The sequence below is a fragment of the Alexandromys fortis genome, unplaced genomic scaffold, assembly GCF_014885135.2.
Source record: "Alexandromys fortis isolate MF-2015 unplaced genomic scaffold, M_Fortis_MF-2015_v1.1 scaffold_11, whole genome shotgun sequence".
NCBI classification, from domain to species: Eukaryota; Metazoa; Chordata; class Mammalia; order Rodentia; family Cricetidae; genus Alexandromys; species Alexandromys fortis.
In genome coordinates, this window is record NW_026067912.1 from 3,382,585 (window position 1) to 3,401,155 (window position 18,571).

The window sequence follows — 18,571 nt, forward strand, 5'->3', positions numbered from 1 at the left end:
AGCACCAAAAATTACTATCATTATGAAAGCTCAGTCTATAGCTTAGGTTTTCCCACTAGGTCTTATAACTTAAATGAAACCATTTATATTATTAATCTACATTTTGTCTCATAGTTTTTTAGCTCTCTACCCTCTTGCACCTCATGTTTCCTCTCCATGTCCTTTGGTATCTCTCTCGCTCCTTCATCTTCTCTTTTCCTCTCTCCCTCTCCCTCTCCCTCTCCCTCTCCCTCTCCCTCTCTCTCTCTCTCTCTCTCTCTCTCTCTCTCTCTCTCTCTCTTTCTCTCTCTCTCTCTCTGCCTGGAAGTCCTACCTACCCTCTTGCTAGTGAACTATTGGCCAATCAGCTCTTTACTAAATCAATTAAAAGACACCTGGGCAAAGATGCATTTCACGGTATACAAAAAGATTATTCCACAACACACACACACACAAAAAAAAAAAAAAACAAGCACGCAAAAGACAGGAAAATGCCGAAACAGAACAAAAAGTCCACTATAAAATAAAACAAAATACCATGGAGTGTGTTTTGTGTTGGCCATCTACTCCTGGGAAGGGAGCCTGCCCTGAAGTGTGTTGGACATATGGTACTGTGACCCTCCACCGGCGAACACTGACTCTCCCTCTGTCTGTGAATAACAATTGCAAACAGTTTCTCAATTAGGGGTAGGACCCCGTGTCCACCTCCCCTCTCAGTGCTGTGATCCCATCTGAAGATCCCGTGCAGATCTTGTGTGTGTGTCACAGTTTCTGTGAGTTCATTCTTAAACAAACTCCCATCCCTGTCCTTTAGACACTTCGGCCAAGAACTGAGGTGCCACCTCTCTGTAACTGTTGGCAGCCAATCCTCTAATCTTCAGCACAACCCTTGCTTCGCAGGGGTTTGCCAGACTGCCCTGACCCCCTGGGGTAGCTCTGATTGAGTAAAGAGGTCAGCAATAGAATTCACATCCAAAAAGCTCCAAAACCCCTTAAGTCGAACATTGAAATACTGGTCTGTTGTGCTGGTGTTCTCTTGTAATCCCAACTCATGGGGGCAGAGACAGGAAGATGAGGAGTTCAAGGTCATTCTCACCTTCGGTCTGGTTTGCACAAGACCTGTCTCGAGAAAGATGGAAAAGGGGGAAGGAGAGGAGAAGAGAAGAGAGTAAATAAGCAGAGAGGAGGAGTAAATTAAAACAAAGAAGGAACAAAGAGGAAAGGAAAGAAAGCACACAGTGTTACTTCTACTTAAACAAGGAAATGGACGCTCATTGACAAGATGCCCAGGACGTGTTGCTCTGAGATCGGCATATGTCCATCTAGCTGGTCATAATCTAACTGTGTGACTTTAGGCAAGTCATTTCAGCTCTCTGGTCATTGGCTTCTTTACCCATCAAACCAGATCACCCCTGGCCCTGAAACACTGAAGTCCTATTTTCTCAGGACCTACTAAAGAAACAATAATCCAGCCAGGTGGTGGTGGTGCACACCCTTAGTCCCAGCACTCAGAAAGGCAGAGGCAGGTGGATCTCTATGAATTTGACGCCAGTCTGGTCTACAGAGTGAATTCCAGGACTACTAGAAATACACAGAGAAACCTTGTCTCAAAAAACCAAAAAAGGAAAGAAAGAAAGAAAGAAAGAAAGGAAGGAAGGAAGGAAGGAAGGAAGGAAGGAAGGAAGGAAGGAAGGAAGGAAGGAAGGATAAGAACAAAACAGAAAAGAAACCATCACCCTGATCAAGCTTACTCCCATCGATGCTTTTGTCCAATCATTAACCAGGAGGATGGGCTGTTTCTGCAACCTAAACAGCAAAGTTCACTTTGGGGGCAAAGAGGAGTATTTGGGGAATAGTGGGCATTGTTGGTCATCTCTGGGGACATAACCTGAGTTGGCCTTAGCTTGGTGACAACAGGAAATCTAAGGGATCCTCACAGAAACAGCCTTCACCTTGAAACGTCCGTCTACGGTGAGTCCAACACTGTCAGCTGGCCGTAGCCAGGATGAATCTGCTTTTTAAAATTGTTCGCGTTTTCTTTGGTCTGTGTTTCCTTAGTAAGTTTGGCTCCATCTCTTGTCTTTCTCTCTTCCTTATGCAATCTTCTGGGATGTGGCATCATAAAGCCCTAGGTCATTAGTAGCACTATGAAAAAGAAGTCACTGAGTAAAGCAGACAAACTTAAGGTGGAAGGGGAAAAGGCTTTCCATGAGAGGTAAAGGAAATGTGCATTTACGTGTGGCTTGTAGCCGCGATGGTCACGGATCCCCACGGTTGTGGTCTGACTCTATGGCTTGCTCTTGGGGGTCTCATGTTCGGCTCACTGGAGAGAGCTACACCCTTTGCCACTGCGCTGTGACTTCTCAGAAGTCTTAGGAAGACACCAAAGAGTTGGTGATTCCAGGGATGGTTGAAGGTGACAGCTTTTGTTTCCTGCTTAAAGAAACTCAGAAAGCTTCCTCTTTGGCCAAAAATTTCCTCTTTCAATAAGCTCGTCTGCGCTGCCTCTGACTCCTGCGTGCTAATTAAACTTCCTTTATAAAGCATAAATACTCTGTTCCTAAAGCCCACACATGAAAACACAAACAGCCCCAGCGGCAGCTAGCCGCGAAGAGAACTCTCAAAAAGGAAGTCCTTAATGAAATTGATTTTACTAAATTATTTCCACGGTGGTAGCTAGGTGTGAAGGGGTTTCTAATAAGCAGGCAAATTATCTTTTTTTTAAAAGCCTTTTCAATGGCATATTCATGACACAGTGAGTTTCCCAGGAATAACATGGGCAGTTTTGTGTTCGCTCAAAAGCTATAGCCTTCCAAGCACCGTCCGGGGCTGCTAAAGATACGTACAGATAATAACTTTACTTACCCTTGTATCTGGCCACTAGATATAGTGACGGACACATATAAACTGTTTCAGAGAAGTAACGTAAGTGCTTTGTCCTAAGTCCAAGAGCAAGAAAGTTCCAGAGTAGAGATTTCTTCCCAAGTCTGAGTTAGGTTTCTCTTAAAGACATCCTATAGCTTTTGTAATTGAGTGTTGACCAGGCGAAAAAAAGAAAAAAAAGAAATTCTTCAAGCTGGGGTTCTGTTGTTGAAGGAGTGTGCTGGGTTGATTCCTGTGGGAACTGGGGGATGGCTGGCAGAAGAGAGAGAGGTTTCCGGGAAGAGCCCATGAGAAGAGCAGTCCTAGAGATCAGCTTTAAAAGTTCTCATTGTCATGGTTGAAGAGATGGCTCAGTGATCAAAAGCACTGGCTTCTCTTCCAGAGGGCCCAGGTTCAATTCCCAGCACCCACGTGGCAGCTCACAACTGTCTGTAACACTGGTACCAAGGTGTGCAACACCTTCACACAGACATACATGCAGGCGAAACACCAATATAATAAATCATAAAACTACAATAAAAATAAATCCTAAAAAGGGAAGCTATCCCTGACAGCCCTGAAGGATATCTGACCAGGGATGGTTTGTTTAAGGTTGGCCCTTATGAACTATCTTCTTACTCTGCTTCTCTTGGACTTAGAAGTTACAGACTCTCAGAGATGCTACCCAGGATAGACATTCACTCCCTGCCAAACTCTTGCAGTTTCAGTGATGATGCTTTGAACCCAAGTTGTGTGGTGCAGCAAAGTCTCAAATGGTCCTCAAGATCCTTGCCTTTTCCTGGTGGTGTGAGGTGACTCTTATTATTTACGCACTTCACTCCAGATCCCCAAAAATACCAGGCCTTTTTCTGTTTTCCATAATAAATCTGTGTGTGGGTTAAAAGTGTGGCTCAATTGATCGGATGCTTACCTAGTATGCACAAGGCCCTGGGTTCGATTCCCAACACCACATAAACTAGGCATGATGGGTGCAAGCCTGTAATCTCAACACTTGAGAAGTGGAGGTTGGAGGATCAGAATTCAAGGAGACTCTTGGCTACACAGTAAGCTCAAGGCCAGCCTGGACGGAAAGATACTATTTCAAAGAAAATCTATTTTGCTGAAGTTTTCTAAGTTTTCAAGAATTCGCTGACAAGTATCTGGTGACGGTCTGGGGTGATTACACAGAGCACAACCTAGCACAGATGATTAGTTCTCTCCCTGTGACTCTACAGGTCCTCCCTCTTGCATTTCCCTCATTCCGACTGCAAGGGACACATTTCGTCCCTGTTAAGACACCGCTAGACTCCACACCCGGAGTCTCAGCTACTGTGGCAGGTGAACTTGTCAAGAGCTTGTCCCCACATCAAGGTGGGTCTCCCCAGAAAATCTTTTCTGATCAGTTACTAAGACTATATAAAGTTTCCTCTTTTCTTCCCGTTTGATACTGAGATCAAAAGCACCGACCACTACTTACTATCTATCTGCAGTATTTCTTCGGCAAAATGAAAAACATGCCCTAGAAAGGCAGCTAAATCATGACCATGCCTGCCGCATAGGTATGAGGACAAGAGTGAGATTGATATGTAGAACCCACATAAAGAAAGCCACAGTGCTGGCGCATGTTTGTAATCGCAGAGCTGAGAGGCAGAAAAGGGGATCCCTGAGGGTCACTGGCCAGCCAACCTAGACAAACTGGTGATCTCTAGACCAATGAAAGATCCTATTTCAAAAAGAAACCAAGGTGGACAGTTCCTGGGAAATAGCAGCTGAGGTTGGCCTCGGTGTGCACACACTTACACCCAAACACGCATACACACATACAAACATACATACATATATACATGCATACATACAAGCATACATATATAAACACAAACATACATACGCACACACATACAAACATGCATACATACATACACACACAAAAATAATACATACAGACATACACATACATACACACAGATGGATGGGTGGGTAATGATGGGTGGGGAATGGATAGATGGGTGGATGGATGGACGGATGGAAGGACGGACGGACGGACGGAAGGACAGACAAAAACTAACCTGGAATAGCTATAGCGGGTATTTTCATTCTGCCCCAGAAAGTTGGTCCAGTAAGTATCCCTCTTATCTACAAAATGGAGTAATAGCAGTTTTGGCTTCATAGTGTTGTCATGGAGATGAAAGTAGGCAATCTGTAAAAAACACTTGGGGACCATGGCCATGATGTTTGAGCGTGCAGAGTGTGACAATCCTGCAGATCTCAGGTGCAGGTAAACTGGGCTTCAGAGTCCAAGTCAATACTCAGCTGCGATAGTTAACTCAGTTGTCAACCATCATGAGAATTTCACCAGTATCATCCAACAGCTGTGGTCAAGAATTAGCACGAGGCGCTAAGAGAAAACCTCACAAAGAATTAGCAGAAAGGTCCTCCCTGAATTGTAGATATAGATTTTATACAGGATATAGTGCCCGCCCCCCATAACTCCTTTCAGAAAGAAATACACAGCTGGCATTGCTGACAGCAAACACTTAAGTCAGTTTGAATTTGGCCTTATCACCTGCAGACAGGGACTTGTCCAGAATGGGGCCATTTCATACAGGCTCTGGTCAGTAACTGATAACACCTTTGCTACCGGGGTCCACTGCGAGGCAACTCTAACAAAAACGGTGTTTCAACTTCTTCCTCTGTCCAGTCTTGCTTCCTCTCCTTCCTCTAGGCATCTGTCCCTAAGGCCAAACCCTGCTCACAGCGGGCTTTGGTATTGGCATGGCTCCCATCTTAGCACGACGCGCCCTGCCCCCAGTCACATAAGGTTACAAACGGTGCCCACTATGGTGGCGACCATGGTGGAGGTGGTTCCATCAGCTTTCATCACTAGGCTGATTTTTCAGGTTGATTCACTCTAACAAATGAAGACACCATCAGATGCCAAAACTTATATTCTCGACAGTTATTCTTTGCTGCCCCCTCCCCAGAATAAATCACCAAGTACTGATTGGCATATCTGAAAACGCAGCCAACAACTTGTGTGACCTTACCTTTTGTCTTCTGGAGTGAGAAAATATGTCTCCAGAACAACTTACTGCCCTGGTGGCATTTCCCCACTGGGATTGAAAACACTGTGATTTAGATGTAAAATTATTTAGATGTAAGCAGGTGGCAGTACTGAGTAGTGATTACGTCATGACGTTGCTGGCTTCTCACGTCTGTTGAACTCGTACCTGAATGGACTATAGGAGGTGAGCTCTAGAGTCATGGCTATCAACCTTCCTAGTGTTGAGATGCTTTGATGGTTACTCATGTTGTAGAGACCCCCAACAATCAAATTAATTTTGACTCTGCTACTTTATAACTAATTTTGCTATTGCTGTGAATTGTAATGTAAATGTCTGACATGCAGAGTATCTGATATGTGGCCCCTCCAAGGCGTTGTTCATCCCCCCCCCAAAGGGGTTGCAACCCACAGGTTGAGAACCACCAGTCTATTGGGAGGAAGTGAGGCATTGGGAACTTGTCCCCTGCCTCTCTCCCTGTCTCCCTCTCTTTCCTTCCCTCTATCCCTCCTCCCATCCCTCCTGTACACCACTGAGGGAGCCAGTTTGCTTTAACACAGGCCCCTTAACACAATGCCCCGCCGCACCACGCAAGGCCCACAAGCAACGGAAGCGAATGGCTATGGATTGAAGCCTCTGAAACTGAGTCAGAATAAATCTTTCCTTTTGTACATTCTTTTCTAAGTTATCTTGCCACAAGGACAAGTGGCTGATACGGACACATTCTCGTGTTCCTTAGCAACTCCTTCTTGCCCTCTGGAGGTAGCTGAGGTTGTCCCTGACCTTCTGTAGGTGTTCCGTATGAAGATCCCAGAATGCTTTCAGAAGTGCTCAAATTCACTGACACCTGCCAGCTCCTACAACCATGATTAAAAACCCGGAGCCCAGCAGAGCTTCTAGAAGCTGTCCAAACTGACATTATTATTTCCTTCAAGAAGGAGTCACCACCACCACCACCACCTGCTGCACATCCTCTTCCTTTCTTCACTATTCAGATCCCATCATATGGCCACAAGCCCTGTAGGCATGTGGCTGGCCTCCTCTACCCCCGTACTCCTACCCCCATCGACTAATACCTGCCCTATTCCTCCTTCCGTGTCAGAACTGCACCCATTATTCGCAGCATCATTGGCATTTTCCCCGAAGCTGGTGGTGACTCATGTCTCAGGGATCATCTCTCCGCTGTACACGATTCTCCCTATGAAGTTCATGTTAGCTGTTTTCTGACACCTTCCGTCGGAGTGCTCTGAAGACTTAATTTGGTGGCCCAGAGGCAAACCTGATGGTCTCCAGCTTTATAACTGGCAGGGTAAAATTAGTCAGCCTGCTTGGCTCTTCTCAGGAGGGAGCCAGGTTCCTAGGTCTCAGGACATTCATTTCGGTAAGGGCTAACATGTCCATAGCCTCCAGGCCTTCTTTAGAGGGACCTGGCTGAGCTTTCCCACCAATATGCTATAGACATACATGGCCATTCAATGCAGGCCTCTTTCTGTAGGGTCCTTGCGTTCCCCGGGGATATTTTCACTTTTCTGGAAAAGAACTGATCATTCACTAGGATGGATCGAAACTCAGAAGGATGCTGTGAGAAAAATATCGTGAGTCTTCCCGGTACTGATATACCTGTATGAAACACCAAAGGCCTAGCAATTGCATTCAACGTCCTAGCTTTACGGCGGCTGTGGTTCAGCATCATTACCAGCTTGACTCGGTTTGGGGCAACCCTGTAAACACACCTCTGGATGTCTGTACAAGGCCTTTTCCTGAGACACTTGATGGAGGTGGGAAGACCTCTCCCGAATGAGGGGTGGCACCATGCCGTAGGCTGGGATCTCAGACCGGATACAAAGGAGAAAGAACTGAGCAGCAGCATTCATCTCTTCCTGCTTCCTGACCGTCGAGGCAATGGCACCAGCTGCCTAAAGTTTCTGCTGCCCTGCCTCCCCTTCCATGACAGGCTCTACCCTCCAACTGGGAGCCAAAGGGATAGCTTCCTTCCACAAGTTATCTTCTTGTCAGTTATTTGGTAACAGGACTGGTGGGATGGGGCTAAGTCCCCTCCAACCTACTCACGTTAGTCACTTTGCAACACTGTGACAAATACCTGACACAGGCCACTTGCACAGAGAGTAGCTTTGTGTGGGGCTCCTTGTTCCACGAGCTTCCGTCCACTGTAATCCCGCCACTGTCGCTAGTCCAGCTACTCTGGTTTGTGGAGGCTTAGGTCACCACGGCATAAGTGCATGGCAAAGGATGGCTGTCCACAGGTCTGGAATTATGCAGCTAAAGCCAAATACAAATGTGTATGCCTTGGGCAAGCAGTGCATGGAAGTGGTGGTTTGGTGTCAATAGTCCCTCTTTCTTCATCACTTAAATATGCACCTCAAAATTGAGAGATACCACACAAAAATATAGCTTCCAGCTTCTTCCAAGAACTAAAAACATCTGATCTCAGCGGGATAGCATTCTAGAGTCAGAATCGACACCACCACCACCGACTAAAGCCAAGTAGAAGAGCCAGCCCTTGTACAAGAGATGCTCAGTCTCTAATTAGTATTAATGTATTTTCAGGTATTGTCCTGGCCATATGGATATATGAGTTTGATCCCTTGGGATTAAGAAAGGAAAGAAGGAAAGAAGGAATGCCAAGTACAGAAAGGTTTCCTCACATATGAGTTCAGCTGCTTTGGGGTAGATGTGAATATGTATTTTCAATGCTTTATTTAACAAAAGTTGACATATTGATGATTGAAAGATTAGAACAGGACTCGACAACATTCTTGCTCTGAATCTAGTTCTCTATAATGTTTCTGGTTTTTTTCCTCTACCGGCAAAAAAAAAGGGGGTGGAGGGGAAAAAACTGCCATAGTTCTAAACCCTGTATCTGTATATGGTGGCAATACAAAAGAAAAAAAGGGAATTCCTCCTGCTATGCTTTTCTCTGATCTGGAAGTAAACTTTTTCTAGAAGATTCTAGGAGGCTTTGACTGAATCAGGGCCCATTGGCCAGAATTGGACCATATGGCTATCCCTAAACCAATGGTTAGCAAATAAGAATCGGATTGTGATTTCTGAATGAAAGCACACAATGTCCCTCCTTGGATCTAACAGATTGTTCTACCTTAGCACATGGCTACACGTATAATCTTGGTGAGAAGGAGCATGTGGAAGATGGCAGGTGTTTGTGACACCTACCATCTATGAAACGTGTGGGCATAGAGGGTGTCTTATGACTATGACAGTTGGAAAAGTCTAAAGAGTTAGAGGTGTGGATTCCTTGTCCTTTTTATATGACTTTCTATATGGACTGTTAGTCATATAATCATACTTTAATGAACTTGACCACTCTCCCTTTAATCCATGGGGCCTGATTCTTCCTTCACACATTTAGCAGCCAGTAGGAAGCAATTCTCCCTTCTGACTCAGTTCTAGAACTTTCCACGTTTTCTTCCCCCAAGGAATGGAAGACATTGCCCTTTGGAATAGGCCTGAAACTCAGCGCTGTACTCAGAAGGTTAGCTTGTCTGCTTAAAATGCTTGCCTGAAAATGCTGCAGACATGACAGTTTATGGAACTGAGTCACACACCGGGCTCAATCCCTGGGAAACAGGTACAGTCTAAAGCTGCAGCACCTGGCATGTCACATGTCTCCTTATCAAGTCACCCTGCTAACACAGAAGGAGCCAGCATAGCTGCTGGCCATGCAAGGCCCTGGGGCCATGAAAGCCTCAGTATGAACCACTTCCTTCACACTGTAACAGACTGAAATGTCACCCCGGGGGGTTGTCTCTAGGGAGCCCTCCAGGCTCTCTGGTTGCTATGCACCCAAGTCAACAGCACATCCATCAAATTCCAAAAACTGAATAAAAAAAAAAAAGTGACTGCTTCTGAGCCCTGTGTCAGCACCATGCTCTTCAGCTTCCAGGACTGCAGTCCTTCATCTCATCAAATTTTCCTGATGGCTCTGCCATGAGGGCCACAAATGACATCCAATCGTAGTTCTTTACTTCCCACTGTGCCCAGGCACTTATATTCCTGATCTTGTTTAACATTCTCATAGACTCTCTAAGATAGGTCCCATACTAACACCTCTTTGTCAGCAGGGACCCAAAGGCAATGCAGCTCACCCAAGGATCCCAAGATAGCAAGTAACCAAGTCATGATCAGCCTAGCACAAATCTGAGCTTTCAGTAACTACCACATTCTTCACAATCTAGGAAGAGCTTAAATAAAGGCTTCTGGAAATTGTGCTGACAAATAACTAGCATTTTGTCATTACAGCGACTAGTCTCTAGCTGGGCATGTGGCTCTGTAGGTAGACTGTTCACCCAGCATAGACAATGCCCTGAGTATGGCTCTGGAGCTACATAAACTAGACATAGTGAGACATGGGTGTCATCCCAGCCCTGGAGAGATAGAGACTGAGGATTGGAAGTTCTAGATCACGCTCGACTACATAGCTTCAGCTTCAACTGCATAGCAAGCCTGTGGCCAGCCTATGATGCCTGAGATCCTATCTCAAAAAAAAAAATCTTCTAAGATAAAACAAATTCTGATTTTTTGAAAAGGTGGCTATGTTTTGCCTCCTGATTCTCTCCTTTCCCTGAGCTTCATTAACTGGCCCTCTTTGTTTTCTTACCTCCCTTGGGCACAGCCTTAAGGCCAATGGAGTAAATTGTGTGTCTTGCAATACAGATAAGTGGACTTACATATCTTCAGCTGATGTGACCAGGATCCTGTGACTTCATTAGGTCCCAGAATCAAAGGAAGAAACTATCAGGCAAGACCAAATGACAGAGTGAACTCTAGGCCAGGGCCATAAAGCTCAGAGTGACCCACTGGGATCAAGAGTCCAGAGTAAGTAGTCGAGTGTTGCCTAAGCCATGTTCACGACCAGCAGCCAAGATCATGGTCCAGGGTCACAGCCTGAGGTTTGCACAGAGCAACTGGTGTCCAGCCCAGCTGTCTCAACTCAGAACACAGTTCACGGTACGCTTGAGCCAACAAGTTAGGAGAAGCACTCACATTCTGAGCAGTCTTTTCTCATTGCTATGACAACAAACAGGAGAACTTAAGGAAGCAGCTTGATCAAGGAAAGGTTCACTGGGGCCCACAGTGTGAGAGTGTAGTCTGTCACAGTGGGGAAGGCATGGCGGCAGGAGCCTCAAGTACCTAGTCACAATGCAACCACGGTGGAAAAACAGAGAGAGGTGAACCCTGGTGCTCAGCTCTCTCTCTTTTTTTTTTCTTCAGTCCAGGTCCCAATTCCAGTCAGAGTGAGTCTTCTCGCCTCAGTTAACCTAGTCTAAAAACTGCCTCATAATACTGCCCAGAAGTTTGTCCCCCTGGTGATTGCATATCCTATAAAGCTGACATTAAATATTGTCATAATGCGTGGGGAGCAAAATTCCAAACAGACCTCACAGCAGTCCTGAAGTTCTGCCAAGCAAGGTCAATCAACTCAACCAAAGTGTTACCAGATGATGGTGACATCTCACTCCTCTTAGGTGGCAGATGTCACCGTAAACTACCATGCTGGCACCATCTCTAATCTTTACCAATGTCCTCAAAAAGCAGTAGAGACCCATGAGTCTCCGTTTTATACACGTATAAAATGAGGCTTGAGAGATTAGGTGGCATATCAAAGGCCTTCTGGCAGAAGTGACAGGGTCAGAGCCCTGAACCGTCTGGCTCCTGAAAGAATATTCTCTTCTCTGTAGTATGTACCTAAGAGCAGGAGCTATGAGGTCTTTGTAACTAAGAAGTTGACAAGATCACCCGTGCGTCCCTCACTCAGCTAACCTCTTGAGCACCACCTCTGTGTCAAGAAGAGTCCTAGAAACTTGTGGGCCATCATGCATGAGACCCAAAGCCTGCTCAAGGAGCTTGGTGCTCAACAGCCCTCTTCTCCTCCCTCCCTGATTTTCTAGCGTCCTTCAACATCAGACAAAGGGCTAGGGAATTAGCTTAGCCAGCAAAGTGCTTGCCTTAAAAGCACAAAAATCTGAATTCAATCCCCAGAATCCACATAAAAGAAAAGTTGGGCATAGTGGCACATATTTGTGATGCCAGCACCGGGGATACAGAGCAACACCCTCTGGCCAACTAGCCTACACTGATTGGCAGGTCTCAAACCAATGAGAAGCCCTGTCTCGAAAAATAAAGTGAGTGGTGCCTGTGAGTGAGAGACATGGTTGTTCTCTGGCCTCTGCCTACACATACACACATATACATGCCTAACCCCACACACACACACACATGGATGCACACATGCACGCATGCACATACAACATAGCAAAGAGCCATCACCCCCTCAGGAAAAAAGGACAGGTCCCTGGATGCATATTTGCCATGTCGGGTGTCCTGTTTATTACAGAAGCATGACAGAGGTAGGGGCATCTGGATGTAGGATTAGACTGTGTCATTTTGAATCAAAACAGCATCCTTCGTGATCAGTGGCCTCTGTCAGCCTAGAAAGCTTCTGTTTGTTTGGTGTTGGGAAGATTTGCTCAGATTAGCATCGGGATTTCCTGGACACTGGGGACAGAGACTCGGCAGCTGCTGAAAGAGCAGCTGGAGCAGTCAGCTCAGCTACTCCTGTAGCTCTGCAGCTCTGGAGTGACGCAGCACTTCTCCGGGCCACAGCTCCGAGAGCAACAGGCGCCTGCCTGGAAGAGAACGCAGCAGTGGGAGTGACATCTTTTGGTTTATCTGATCACTCTTCATCGGTGGTACTCCTTGGGAATGATTTCAGCCTCCCTCTTGAGCAGTCGGAGCTATAAATAAAGCTTCCCCAGAGAGGCTGAATCGTGCCCTTCATCCTGGCGGCCTCTGTGAATCATCCCACAAGCCAGTTCTGCATCCATCTCCCTGATTACCAGGGGAGAGTGAGTCTAGGCAGGTCTGGAGGTCAGAGGTGTCCATTCTCACCGCAGGCCATAAGCATGCACTTAGGTGTGGCCCTCGTGAGCTCCTGTGTGTGTCTGTGTGCACACCTCTGCCTCCTGGGACAGGTTGTTTCGTTTTAAGGAAGCACCTTTTACACAGATCCCAGATGGAAGCCATTAGTTAAGACTCCCTATTACCTCATAATACCTTTTCTGCAGAACTGCTTTGTGCTGAGCAAGGTGACACATTCTCTCGCATCTCTGGGGACAATTGTTGCTTAAAGCAAATAAAATCCCTGAGGTGCGGCAGAGGTTGATGAAGCAACACTTCACGAAGAGCAGAGTCTCTCCCGAAAGGGAAGAACACGGAAGGCCTTGGTTCCTGAGGCCTTCTTCTTTCAGCCAGAATTTCACTGAACACTGTACAACTCCAGCCTGTGTTGTATCCCTGCATCCGTAGGTGGCAACCTGGCCCCAGAGAAGCTACATAACCTGCCTGAAATCACTCAGGCTGTGAGGGCTTGCAGTGAGCTCCATCCAGGAATTTGGGGCAGAGTCATAGCAACCTTCTCACCTCATTGTTCATCAAAGGCTTCATGTACCCCTCAGACTCAGTGAACAACGGTCCTTCCGGTCTTGGGTAGAAGAAAACACAGAGCCCAAGGCAAGCTGTTGACATCAGCCAGCTCCCTGCCACTGGGATGGAAATCCGGAGGCAGATTGCCTGTGACCCATAGGGGCTGATGTCCCTCACAGGTTCAGAGAGCAGGAAACCGGTGGTGGCTCAGCTCTGGCTAGTGGTATGTCACCTTATCTGTAGTGGATGGCAATGGAGCTCACACATACAGAAGCAAGAAAAAAGAGGATGGGGGGACTCCACTGCCAGCTTTTGTAACTCATTCTCCTGAAATATCATTGAATGCCCATAAGTGCTCCCACAAAGAGTGTTCTCACTCTTGATTAGAGCACCTTCCTCCATCTCTTAAAGGTACCATACCTACCACACTAGGAAAATACAAGCTTTCCATTCAGGAATATATAGAGAATAGTCCAACAACACCCAGACTGTACCACTCCTCCATCTTTACTCACTGCCAAAACTCCCTGGAGCGCTGACTCTCAATCTCCACCCTTTTCATCTCTACCCATAAGCCTTATCATGCCCTCTGGCAAGAGAGAGGCCAACCCTAATTCTGTTTCTTATCATCGCCTCTCAAATAGCCAGTGACAGCCACTGTGCTGCCTCCTCACTCAAGCAGACTTTCACCCATTTCACACTTGACAAAACTTCCAATCCCTGAACGTATTTGTTCATCACTGCATCCTCTGGGCTGGTACCCACAGTACCAGCCAGTTTGGGTTAGATAAATGCCAGTGGGAAGGATGAAGAGAAGAGTGAGCTCTTTCAGGGTCGCTGGTGCCATGACTTACTGCTTGAAGTCTTTTGTCTTAATTAAGGGTTGCCAGAAGAAAAACAAAAACAAAAAAAAACCTCTGTCCTGACTTGTTCCAGAGGGAAAAGTTCAGGTTGGATGGAAGGGTGCCTCAAACTGAAAAGGAAGTTCTGTGGAGGTAGATTGATTACAGGGTCTTATAGAATGATATAAGTGTAAGAGACTACCCCCCCCCTTCCTCGACACCTCCCTCCCACTTCCCCATTCCTAGCTCCGCCCCATTCTCTAGCTCTGTGTGTCCCTCTCTTGGAATGCTGCCTTCCTCTACTGCTCATTGCCCAACATGGCAGCTGTCCAAAAGCCATATCCGCACACCGCTGCGTGTTCACCCAGATCTCAATAACAGAGGCTCCTCGTTCCAGGCAAGAGGAACTAATTTTCTGGCCAGACTATGCCTAGACCAGGGCGGTGAGGAAGAACGACCCAGAAAAGGCACAAGACTGCGCCTGGAGAGCAAGGACGGTGGTGTTATAGGAGAAGGGAGGCTGAGGGGAGCTGTATGACAGAGGAGATCTTTCTTACAGAAACTGCTTTAAGACAGTCTCACAACATCATCCAGGTTGACTCCTAACCCAAGAACCTCCTGTCTGAGCCTCCTGATTGCAGAGATTTCAGGTGTCATACCCTATGTTTGAGTTTTACTTAAATGTACTTTTTAGTTCTAGTATTGAAAATGGTTCAGGGGATTATTGTAACTGGATCTTAGGTCAAAGGAGCACTTGCCTTTAGCAAATCCAGCCATAAACTGTGGGGGCTAAGAACTGTCCAGACATCTTGTGTTTCTCATATTTAGACTCAGGAGAGCTACAGAGCCCTAGAAAGCTTTACTGATGGCCACAGGCAACCTGGATATTCCCCCCCCCAGGATCCCCTCTTCTGGGACCATATTTTTCTGGACTTGTTATAGCCCTTTAGCATCTTGTCATAGATCCTAGTGCTCCCCAGAAACAGAAGATCCAATCAGCAAACACTGAACACAAAACCCAGCCACAACCTACCTTCCCAGATTTATAAACTATGTGGTTGCTCTCATGACGGGGTGCATTACAGTGTGCATCAAAGAAATTAATAGAATTGAAGACTGGACGGTGCCTTGGACATTGCTAGCCACACTGCCACCAAAACACCAAAAGCTTCCCCCAAACTTTTGAAATCTCACAGAAGTACCTGCAGGACCGAAAGTGAAGAAAATGGAAACCAGTGGGCATGCAGGTTTCAACCCTGGAGCATCTTTCCGGTTGTCCCATTGTTACTTCTACATCTTTGGTTGCTATGTGTGGTTTTGCTATTATATAGGCAAGGAAACTGGCTTGGGAGAAACGAAAGAAAGAACCTAAGCGTCATCACACAGCCAGCTAGGCCCTGGGGGGCATCGCTTCCCAGCTGTGCCAGTTCCCTGAGCTCACTTTATGCTAGCGCGGGTCATACTGAGACAAGAACGAGAACAGTGATTTTTGACAAGGACAAGTGTCATGACAGCTAACCATCTGTGCCTTCCACCTGCAGCGAGGCACCAGGCATTTACTACTGATGTTTCCGTGGCTCAGTAGTCTGAGCATACAGCTGTATGATTGGCAGTGTCCAAGCCGCTGAACAGCGAGGAATTGGCGGCTGCACGTCTCCATCTCCTTACGCTGCCAAGCTTGCTCCTTGAGGATGTGTTTATCTTGCAGTTACTAGCTAGTTGGTAAAAGGGATAACAGGATGATTTCATTGCAATGAACAGATCTTAACTCTAATCAGGAGAAAGAGGGAGAGACCAGAACGCAGACACGCTGACGAAGAGGAATGTTGGGTAGCTGACGGTGTCAAGGTCCCTGAGCTGAAATGTGTAATGACAAATCAACATTGCAGAAAAATAGACTAGTTGATCTCATTCCCATGGCCACTTCCTTAGTGAATACTAATAATATTCTCTTCAGCCACTGTTGATTTTAGGCTCTCTCTCTCTCTCTCTCTCTCTCTCTCTCTCTCTCTCTCTTTCTCTCTCCCTGGTTTTTCGAAACAGGGTTTCTTTGTATAACAGCCCTGGCTGTCCTGGAACTTACTTTGTAGACTAGGCTACCCTCAAAATCACCAAGATCCACCTGCCTCTGCCTCCCGAGTGCTGGAATTAAAGACAAGTGTTACCACCACCTTGCTATTGTTTCTCTTGACCCAAGTCAAGATGAATGGATGCTGTGACTACAAAAGCCTTGTCTGATGAGTGGCTTCTCTCCCAGTCCCTCCTGCATCTTCTCTGACCTCCACTTCCACCCTCACAAGACCCTCCTCCCATCAGTCCCCCGGGCAGAGTGTCTTTGTATTATCAGAGTCTTGCTGGCTGATGTTAGGATTCTTATATTTGACACACACATGCAATTTCTTACCATAACCTCTTTTTCTCAGAACTTTGGAGGGATATCTTTGGGGTTGGACTAGGAAGCAAGACTCAGAAAGTGTAGCTTACAAAAGTATCATTTTTCTGATATGCCATCCAAGAATGGAACGCAATTAAGGCAATCCTTACCTCCCTCATGGTTGAAGACATTTAGCTAGAGCCAGCATTCAGCTCCAATATATTCCCTTACCAGTCTCCTGGAAGGCCCATGGGAATATAATACAAACAGAACCTCTGCCTCAGAGCACCTACAGTGAGACACAAATCAGGCACACTCAGTGGACTTGGCTACAAAATCATTTAAACACAAAACCTCCAAAGTCACTCCTTGTTTTAAAGCCCATGGTTCTCTGATGAAGTGAGTGGAATTTATTTCTCAGAAGAGTGCGATGAATGCCTTACTCGATGACTTATAATTTGCTCCACCAGATTCCAGAGACTTCCTGGTTGATTCTGGAGAGTGCGCCCATTATGTTGACCTTCTGCTGCTTGCCTCAAAGTTTATGACATCAGAGAGCAGGGGCCTGACCTGACCCTAAGGGAAAAATGATACCTCAGCGATGAGGCAATAGGCTCACATCTCCCCTCAAAGCCAAACATCCCTTTCTGGGTGCCTCTGGCCTGTTGCACAAAAGATGATGAGGTTCTCCGTGTTTGACTGGGCTGGCAGCAGCAGACAGACGTGGTCTGAGCCATCTGCTCACCAGACAGTCTTCCCCGTGGCCAAATGCCAATGATAAATTAAAAAGAAAAAAATCAATTCAATTATCAGTGTGGATCTAAGTTATATCTCAGGGTGGGATACCAAAAACAAATCAGTTGTCCCATATAACTGAGAAGTACTTAGCCAACCCTCAAGTGACATGCTATCATGTTTAGGGTTTCTATCCAAAAATGGGAATGGTTTTTCATCAAGCCATCCGCATTGATCCTTCTTCAAAATACAAAAAGTAATTTCAAAAAAAGAAAGAAATGTGTTAACCATACAATCTGTGTTCATAGAACATGGAGGAGCTAGCTCAGTGAGCTACAAATGTTCAAATACATGCTTTTGCAACCAGAACTACTTAGGGGTCAGCTTGACATCTTTGGGGTAGATTTGCACGCAAAGGTGGAGAAAGATGCTTTTTCGTGTGGCCCACGGTATCACCAACTCAGTTACACAAGACACTGGTGTGAGTGGCAGATGTTGGAATCTTAAAATTTTTTAATTCCCTTTGGCTCTTTCTTGAGTACTTGGCTATTCCACATGAGGTATTTCTAAGGGAATAAGAACTTGGAAGCAAAAATGGTACATTTTGAATCTTTTCTCATCAGAAGAGGCAGGGACCAAAATTAGCCCAACCCACACTGAGAACTCTGAGTAAGATCCGAATCACGGACTTTTGAAAGTGAAAAGAGACTGAAAAGCAAGCCATCTGTGATAGTGTTAGCTATCAATTTGATAAAAATCTAGAATTACCTGGGTGATGAGTCTTATAAGCGTATTTAAGAGGGATTATCATGATTGCCCTAACCAAGGTCGGAAGGCACACCCGTTGTGTGTGGCGCCATTCCTTAGGCAAGATCATGGACTGCCTACAAGTAGAGAAAGCAAGTTAATAGAATTCTGCTTTGTTCTGATAATGGAGGCCATGTGACCAGTTCCATCAATACCCCGCTGGTGTGACTTTCCCTGCTATGATGGACTATCATAGTGTAAGCCAAACCTAAGTGTCCTCACTAAGCTGATATTTCTCAGAGTATTTTATCAAAGCAACAGGAAATGCAACTAAGACACAGTCCAAGGCAGAAACACTATAATACTAATAATAAAATAGTAGCCAGGAATGTAATTCCCAATATCTGTATTCCAGCACTTGGGGAGACTAAGGAGGAAGGGATCATGTGAGTTTGAGGCCAGACTGGGCTACATAGCAAGTATTATACCAGTTTGGGCAATTCATATATATA

The 18,571-nt window shown here is 45.9% G+C and overlaps 1 protein-coding gene across 1 annotated transcript in view; it reads left to right on the plus strand.

The window, feature by feature from the left end:
- Positions 1-1,806: 1,806 nt before the first annotated feature.
- Positions 1,807-18,571, plus strand: part of Adra1b (adrenoceptor alpha 1B) — a 131,329-nt gene continuing 114,564 nt past the window's right edge. Inside the window, exon 1 of the mRNA XM_050138561.1 lies at positions 1,807-1,950. The gene's annotated coding sequence lies outside the window, so the exon portion shown is untranslated. The remainder of the gene's footprint in view (positions 1,951-18,571) is intronic.